The sequence below is a fragment of the Doryrhamphus excisus genome, chromosome 9 (assembly GCF_030265055.1).
Source record: "Doryrhamphus excisus isolate RoL2022-K1 chromosome 9, RoL_Dexc_1.0, whole genome shotgun sequence".
Taxonomy (NCBI): Eukaryota; Metazoa; Chordata; class Actinopteri; order Syngnathiformes; family Syngnathidae; genus Doryrhamphus; species Doryrhamphus excisus.
This window is the reverse complement of record NC_080474.1, coordinates 9,867,501-9,876,743: the sequence shown is the minus strand read 5'-3', so window position 1 is coordinate 9,876,743 and position 9,243 is coordinate 9,867,501. Positions and strand designations below refer to the sequence as shown.

The window sequence follows — 9,243 nt, the reverse complement described above, 5'->3', positions numbered from 1 at the left end:
AGAGCGTAGGAAGCCACTTCCTGTGGCTTCCTCCGCTCTATACTCTTCTTCTCCTGACCTCCGGAGCAGCACTGAGGCTGCCCGCAATGTGTGTCTGACATGAAGGTGTAATGTGGCGACCATAACACCACGTCATAACACAGCTCATACAGTACATAGAGGAGATCTGTGTGCATTAAAAGTGAAAGGCAGGGAGTGTTATTTGCATCGTGCATTTATTTGGGAATTAAATACAACCATTCCACACATGTGAAGTATCTGCCGTGCAGGCTGTCTCATGACCCCCTTTTATTCAATGCAACTGTTGACGATTGTTGACCCATTGCAATACAGTTGTAGTATATGCTGCGTGTATGCACGCTGGTTTGCATGTGTTTGTGAGGCTCTTTCTCTCTCTCCCTCACACTCTCTGTGTGGTGCTGTTTGTCACCCACCCATGACACCCAACCCATAAAATATATTGTTCATTTACTCTGCTTATTTAACAGCATGGAGAATCAAATCAATGATGACGGCGAGGACTATAATTTGACTTACAGTAAGTCAAGGCACCAGACTGTATCTGCATTGTCATCACAATCTTCTCTGAAATTGGCCAGCATGTATGATCTATCATCAGTGTTGGAAACCACAAGCAAAGGAAAGTCAGGTTGACTGTCTGCCAGCTTCTTGTCATTACAAATGTGTGGCGAATGATATCTTGTGTATTGAATGTTTGCTTAATTACAGCAACTGCTGCCTTACATGATACAGATTTTATTTCAAGCAATGTACCATACCATACGTTTTTACAAAACCGATTTGTTTTTTTGTTTTTTTTTAAGTATTTTAGTAAATGTTTTTTTTCCCGAAAACAGTGTAAGAGACAGTTGTGCAACACTGCTAATTAACTGTACAAACCTCATTAGAAACAGTGGTGAATAGTGCATGTAACGTACAGCAGATAATAATAGTTTAGAATTGAACAGTGTCCTAATTCCTTCCTCACACACATTGTCGACTCGATGTGGGAAGGTTGACCGAAGCTGGTGGTGAAAGTGAGGTGAAGAAGAAGAATCACATTTGGGAGAAATGCAGTGGATGGAGGATAATTTTCAAGCTCATGAGGAACGGAGACAAGGTTGGGAGTCTGTGAGCGCCATGGTGATGTAGTAGTGTGGGTATGGTTTATAGCAAATGCAGAGAATGACAAATTCTGATGCTGAGAATGGTGGTCTGCGTTTTTTGGTTGTTTCCTGAATTTTCATTTTCCCTTAGTATCCTTTATCTTAGTAATAGTGTTTTCTCAAATTCATTCATTCTTTCATTCATTCATTCATTTTGTACCACTTATCCTCACGAGGGTTGCGGGGGTGCTGGAGCCTATCCTAGCTGTCTTCTCAAATACATATTTTTAACAATTAGTAGTTGCTTTGAATTATGATGAGATGAGCACCAAGCATCATAGGAAATGCATTTTTTAGCCACACCAATATATACGCTGTAGGGTTCAAAGTGTGAGAAAAAAGTAGAGGGTATGCACCGGAATTTACAGTTTCTATATTTGTATATATGGATTCAGACAATGTGTTCAACAATATGATCGTTTTCATATTTCAGACTTGTCATGGGAAGTTGATGATGTTGCGAATAACGCAACTAATTTCCTGCCTTGTCGTGATTAAATATTTTATATTGGCTCCAGTTGCTATTGCATCCTTCAGGAAGGATGAGCAGTTTGGAAAATGGGTTAATACTGCTCCAACAGAGCTTTTATTATGAGTGAAACACACACACAGCAAAGGCTCTCATCTGGAGTGAAGCTGCTTCCCAATGCATTTTAAAAGACAGCAATTACCATGTTTGCATTTTTCTTTAATTTTCTAAATTAAGATGCACATTGCAGTTTTGTTTACAGGGATTTAAATAGAATTTAGCCATTGGCAGTGGCTGTTTAGAAATAACCAACATGGGAACACTCTGAATAGCATCTGCATAGCAACATTTTTCTCACTTATTTTACACAAATTAAGTGATTTTCAGCAGGGGTCTTCAATTCAAATTTAGTAAGGTCCGCTTATGCAATTTTTTTCACAGCGAACGTCTGCCTTAAAATTGCATCAAAATGACTAGCTCATACTTGTATGAATATCGAATGAAATGAAACCCTGCACATCACCCTAAAACCAGTGCTTGTCAAATACTGGGACGAGCTAGTGAGTCAGGCAGGTCTTTGAATACTACGGCCGTCTTGCCAACATGTCTGAATTTGTCGTGCTCAGCTTGCAATTTGAATACGCTGGTATGCTTCACTGCTCTCCATTTTGTTGGGGAAATATATTATCATAGATAGATATCAGTTTCTTGACAGTATTGCAAATCAAATTTAAGTTAAATACAACACAGCTCAATGTTGGCTATTGACAACCACTACTTTCATAATATTGCAAGCCGGGGAGCCTCAGACCATTTCCTGTCAAGACCACCACCATGTCATCCCATCACACTGTTAATGATGCTTCACTGACACTACCTTCAGTATCATGGGATCAAATTGCATCAAAATGGGTTCATGTGTTATTATTATTATATTTTACATACCACTTGGGGGGGTCTGCTCATTCCTTTTCTGATATCTATTATTCAAGTTGCAACCAAACAGTGGAGGTGGAGGCTGAGTGCTCAGTGACGTCATTAGGCATGAGAGGGGAGGAAGAGGAGGAGAGGAAGAGGAGGGCAGTAACGGGTTGGATGTGACCGGCGAGCAGGGCAGGAGACGCCAGGGAGGCTAGCTTGTTTTCCCTTGGAATACTTGGACTTCTACGTGTTCTACGCGTTCCACTGTGAGTAAAGACGACCGTCTTTGTCCCCCTTTTATTCACTCACTGCTGCCCCTCGGATGTTTTCTTCGAGTTTTCGGCGTGTGTAACTCTGTTCTGTTGTGTATCTTCTGTCTTCTGTTTTTTTCTGCTGGGTAATAAAAAGTGGGAAGTTGACATTGTTGCTCTCCGCTTGTGGTGGTTTGTTACTGAACAGCTCAAGTCCTTTCTAACTTTGTTGCGCAAGTCCTGGCAAGGTGGGCTTAAAGCTGCTGTCGTCCTGTCGACAGAAAAAGATAAAAATGTTACTTTAAGGCTTTACGGATACTTGCATTCTCACTGGTAGGCTGTCTGCATGTTCCGCAGCACCGAATTCATGTCAATATATGTTCGAATCTCCGCTTGGGCATCTCTGTGTGGAGTTTGCATGTTCTCCCCATGTGTGGGTTTTCTCCGGGGACTCCGGTTTCCTCCCACATTCCAAAAACATGTTAGGTTAATTGGCGACTCCAAATTGTCCATAGGTATGAATGTGAGTGTGAATGGTTGTTTGTCTATATGTGCCCTGTGATTGGCTGGCGACCAGTCCAGGGTGTCTCGGCCAAAGACAGCTGGAATAGGCTCCAGCATATCCACGACCCGAGTGGGGATAAGCGGCATGTTATTCGTTTTGAAATGCATAAATAACCAAGTTTTGCAATATGCGCTAGTTCACCAGACCATTCAGAGATGTTGATGAAATGTAGTATACTACAGTGGCCACTTGGTGACAGTAATGGTACTGCAATGTTGGATGAGACAAAGATCAGATTTGCCGGAACGACAAACTTTTATTGCAGGTTTTAATTATCTCAGATAAGCAACATAATCCTAAATAAAAATCCCAAATCAAAACACAGGCTACTTTTGTGGGCAAAGCTGAAACTCAACTCTGACTTGGCCGCCTCTCTTTCAGATCCTCTAGGGAACACATTATATTGAGCTCAAGTCTTAAATGTTTTTTTTTTTTTTTTTTTTTACTATTTTGGGTAATGCAAGTAAAAAGGTGACTATAGGGGTGTTAGGTCATGTCTAGAGTGCTCTAATAATGTTGAAAACCATATTTATAAGGTTGTAAACAGATTTTTGATGCCGTTTAGTTAGAAACATGCTCCATTTATGAATCAGGATTCATATGTCACAGAAATTCACTCATAACAGCTGGGTCTGGAACCAGTTAACCAAGATAAATGAGGTATTACTGTAAACACTTGACATACGTAAACCACAGATACCAGTGGATAGACAAAAAAGTCTTTAAACATAAGGATGTTGATGTTTGGATCAGCATTATCCAATAAAAGTGACTGTTGTAGACTGAACTTAAAAATTAAACCAGGAAAATGCAACAAAATGGAGAGCATACAAGCATATTCAAGAGTCAAATTGCATACTGAGTACATGTTACAAATGTTACATTTAAGTCTGCATTAAAATGAAAGCCTCTCACGTCCCCCCTGACAGTTCCCTGCCCACCCTGACAGTTCTCCTGCCAACACGACACATATGTCCTTCTCTTTTCTGTGCATTTTACGGATATAAAAACAGATTTAACTGCAGGTAATGGTAGTTGTCTAAGCGCGGTGCTGATGCGGTTTGGGCAAGTTTATGGTGAAGCTCGTCGCGAGCCGGCTAGTAGCTACTAGGAGTGCTATGTGTAAGTGTGCTAATAATGTACTTCGATCGGCGTAACAATGTGACTATTAAAAATAATGTTATGTATATGCACATCACATATATACATAGAGTGTAGTTACTTATACAGATGGCTTCATTGGTAGAATAAGGAAGTCCCATACTACATGCAGTAATGAGCTGTATTTTTTAAAGCTGTTTTTTTTATCTTTAGAGCACACACATGATCAGTGAAGCATAACACATACGTGTAAGAATTGAGGGATTTTTGTGGTATGCTGTACATTTTGCCTGTATTATTATGGATTGATAAATTATTTCCAATTTGGGAAAATTAGATTTTTTTTTCGGTGCAATATGCGGCCTATTTTCATGGAGAACAATTTTTTTGGACCAAAATTCTGTGAATTTGCAAAGCCATTACTCTAAATTAAGAATGTACAGGGATATATTGTGCTTCTAAAAGTTTAGCGTTTATGTCTTTAAAAGGGGAATTCATACAAACTCTTTGCTCTGCTAGGATTGTTAGACTCTCATTTGTTTGCTATTTTCCCTTAGCTTAATGTTTGGTGACCATAAGCAGTATTTTGGTGAGTTGGTGTGTTGCATGTATTTTCAAAGTTTATTTATTTAAGTTATATTTCATATTTAGATATATTTATTATTATTTAGTTATTTATTTTGAAAGTAAAATTATAAACCATGCCCCTCATTCATATAACATATGTTAATTGTTAATATTCTTGCACTGTTAAAATGCAGAGCTAAGCGTTCGATGATGATTTACTACACAGCACATGCAGAGGCCTGAATGAATTTATCTTCTGTAGTAGCAGTGGTCACTGTGGCCATCGATACTTCATTGCTAGAGTTTTTTTAAACATACTGCCATTAATCTGGCAACTCCAGATATATTTGTCAAGGTGTTTGCAAATTGCCCAATGCACATTTTTTCACCTTAATAGGTGCCACACGTGCCGTCTTGTTCGCCAAAGCTTTTTGAAATTTAGCCTGTCAAAGATCAAGCAAACTATCTTCTAAATATGTTTTAACATTATTAAAACTATCTAGGCATGAATTAACATCCATAGAGTCAAATTATAATATAATTGGAGAAAATAAGCCATTTAAGACAGTTTGCCTTGTAAGGGAGCAGAATTGTTGACAGACAGGAAGTGACATCGGGGGTTCAGAGTTAGGTTTTATTTTGTTATGGGCCATGGCCCCAACAGTAACTTGCGTCATTATTATGAGTCTGATTGTTATTATGTTATTATTAACTGTGAGATAATTTGAACCTTCAATAAAAGGCAGTTGTTCGAGTCATGTGCAGTGGTGGTCTCAGCCGAACAATTACTGACACCAAGTGTCTAATGTAGAATAGTCCATACCCAAGTCATCAACCTTAATATCGTACTGCACTCCCGAGAACTTCTGAATACGGAAATCAGCATTTACTGAGATCAGGTGATATGCTTCCCATATAAGAAAGTCTAGGTCGCGTTGACGTCAGGGTGTTAGAAAAAACGGAGTGTGCAGAGCCCTCCCAATACATCTCTCAGGGCTCACTTCCAAATGTGCAAACCTAATTTTCTGACACTTTGCCATAGCTTAATACGAGAATACAACATTCTAAAAACATTATAAGGTCAGAAAACTGGAAAAATAGGCCCCCCTTTAATAGCCATGTTTTGACCCACTGCTTTCAGGGATAACTAAGGACATAAAAAATAGTCATGTTTGAGAGGCTGAAATCAGGATATTTCATGTACATCTCCATTTTGTTGCAACTTGTTGTACACACATTCTCAACACACACAGGACATACTACCAGCCTTCAAAATAAAAGCGCTGTTTGCCGTCCAATTGTGTAAATAGAACTGTCATTAAAAATATCTTCCATATGCAGTTAAAATTGCAAGGGTGACTACATCTTTCTTAAATCACAAGCATTGTAGTTTGTTGAATTAGTAGCAATGTGTAGCAAAGTTAGCAGTTTCACCTCGTGATACCTCCCCAAAATATTGTGATATACAAAAGGCCTAGATCGCCCAAACCTATTGTCGATTAATTGGATAATCGTTGCAGCTCTAATCATAACACATTCAAATAATGTAGTTTTAACCTTCAGGTGAATGTTCCCATTAGGCCTGTCACAATAAATGATAAATCGATTAATGGAACGATCAATAAAAATGGAGGGGATAATTTTGCGACTTTGATGAGTTGATATATGCAAGTGTGTTGTTTCCCTTGTCATAGGGACAATATCCCATATGATATACTGGCATTACTATGCCATATAATTCATGAAAAATGGTCAATAATATTGATTATCCACAATAATTTGTAGCACAATTATTATTAATTATTAGTTATTGTTATTGTGACAGGACTAGTTCCATTTATTGCATGCAATAAGGTAACAATAAAGGTAAAATGCATTTTTGTTCAACCATACCAGCTTGTAGACTGTTTTTTTCCCCCCAGATCTTGTCACCTGCAAATATTTGTATCCTTCCTACAAGGAAATTAAAAACAGCTCAGTGTCACCTGCCTCTTGTCTGTCAAGTCTCCTCTTCTGAAATATTTAGTCTGATCACAACGGTACATGAACTCATTCCATCTGAGAGGGTGTGAATATTGCTACGTCGGTGATATGAGCGCTTCTGATCTGCTTGCGTAACAAGTTTCTGGCTTCATCCATCAACAAGATTATACAGTGAGTGATAACGTCTTTACTCTGAATCCATGTACACTATTTCTACTGTCATCCAAAGCTTCATCTTTCCGGTTTGAGTGGTTTGATATCAGCTCGCTGAAGTGTTTTCAACTCTGTGCACGGTGGCAAACATGAAAGAGTGTTTAATCCACCAAGACTCTGCATTTGTTACTTGTGGATAATTAAAACGGCAAGATTAGAGGGTGTTTGATGACTGCCTTCCTCAGCGTTATCATGATTACATCAAAACAAAAAAACTATGTCAAGATAATTAATATTTGTGTGCTGCCTGCCTAATGTCTTAACGTGTCATCTGGAATATGCTGTGTGGCTCAATCAATTGTCAAGGGTAGTGCTGACGCCCCAAGAAAAGCAGTAAATGTGTGCCGTCGGAAAGCAGTAGCACAGTCAGCACTGAGCTTTTTGGCCATGACATTGTGTTTCAGCCTTTTGATGCATAATACCTTCCCTGTGCAGGTTTGGGCCGATTCATTGATTTCCTGTGTTTAACAAAGCTGTTGATTAAACTTACCAGACTTGTATAGTCTGCTGGCCGCAAAATGAGGCTCAGTTTAAAAGGAAATATCTGGAAATTTAATCAACAGGGCTGCTCTCAGTTGTTTCTGTTGTTGCTAGCTTGTAGACTTAGGCTTTGTGTCACATTGGCTTACTGCCCAAACTTGAGAATTTTCCAAAAGCCCTCTTAATGTTGGAGAGCCTTTATAAACCCAGCGAGGTATGTGTCATTGTGGCAGAAAATGACTGGCAGCATAGGGTAGCTCTACTGAAGCTCAGCGAGATGAACCAAAAAACAGATTTTGCATGTCAGCCACCATGTTTGCAGAGAGACAAAAATGGTAAAAAACCAAAAAAAACCAAAAAGGTGACCCTCTGTTGGCTCAATTGGCAGAGTGGTCGTCTCCCACCTGCCATCGAAGTATCTTTGGGCAAGATAGTGAACCCCCATTTGCTCAGAGTGCTGCGTCATCAGTCTGTTAATGTGCTAACTGTGTCAAAGCGCTTTGAGCACCTTGGAGGTGAAAAAGCACTATACAAGGGAAAGACCATTCACAAAGGACCAGTGTAGAATACTACATTTTACCAGCATCTTTCAATGTGTCTTCCGAGATATTGAATGTCAACATAAGGACATCGAAGTGCTGTAATACGAAGCGCTTTAATGCCGTACCGTGCCCTGCAATCGGCTGGCAACCAGTCCAGCGTGTACCCGCCTCTCACCCGAAATCAGCTGGGATAGGCTCCATGAGGATATGCGGTATAGAAAATGGATGAATGTAATACGTAGCGCTGTAATACATTCTCTAAAAGCGGAATGTTCTTGACAGTGTGGCACTAAAGTGTAGTGTTATATTGTTTTACATAGTCACAGCTTTCCATGGTCAGTTTCTTTTCCGTTTTGCCTCCTAACTGGACAAAGTGAGTCACAGACAGAGTGAGAGCTGTGAGGGGGAGGGGCCATGCAGCAGGGAACGAACAGCATAGACTGGCACAAGGAGAGAGTTGTGGCACAGCAAAGAAAAGCTATATATCGGAAAATATTGAGTATATTTTCAGCGATATTGATTAATCTGTCATATGTCATATTTCGTCATTATCAATATATTGGTAGAGCTCTAATACATATATACATATACTACACATTGCGAACAATACATAACACAGTACACAATATAGTGTACTGTATACAGCCAATACCAACTTCTATTCTTGTCATATATATTAGTATGCATGTACTTTGCTTAATACAATCATTAAAAAACACCATGTTAAAACTGTGCAAAAAATATTCTGCCCCCCTGAAGGAAGAAATGACACCTTGAATAATCCGCCACATCCCCCACTTACATAATGCTATTGTTTGGCAGCCATTGTGGTTGGTGGAACAAATTATTGTCCGACATTTGTGTAATTTAAATAAATGCTGTTTAAAAAAATCCTCATCATATATACGACAAGTTCCCATGGCTAATTCAGATATTATTGTTGGTGGTTTGGCATGACTCGACCATAAATCCTTCTAATGCCTGC

General features: G+C 39.3%; 1 protein-coding gene across 3 annotated transcripts in view; it reads left to right on the top strand.

The window, feature by feature from the left end:
• Positions 1–2,667: 2,667 nt before the first annotated feature.
• gulp1a (GULP PTB domain containing engulfment adaptor 1a) overlaps positions 2,668–9,243 on the top strand; it is a 46,939-nt gene continuing 40,363 nt past the window's right edge. For all 3 annotated transcript variants that reach the window (XM_058082045.1, XM_058082046.1, XM_058082044.1), the window contains exon 1: positions 2,668–2,822. The gene's annotated coding sequence lies outside the window, so the exon portion shown is untranslated. The remainder of the gene's footprint in view (positions 2,823–9,243) is intronic.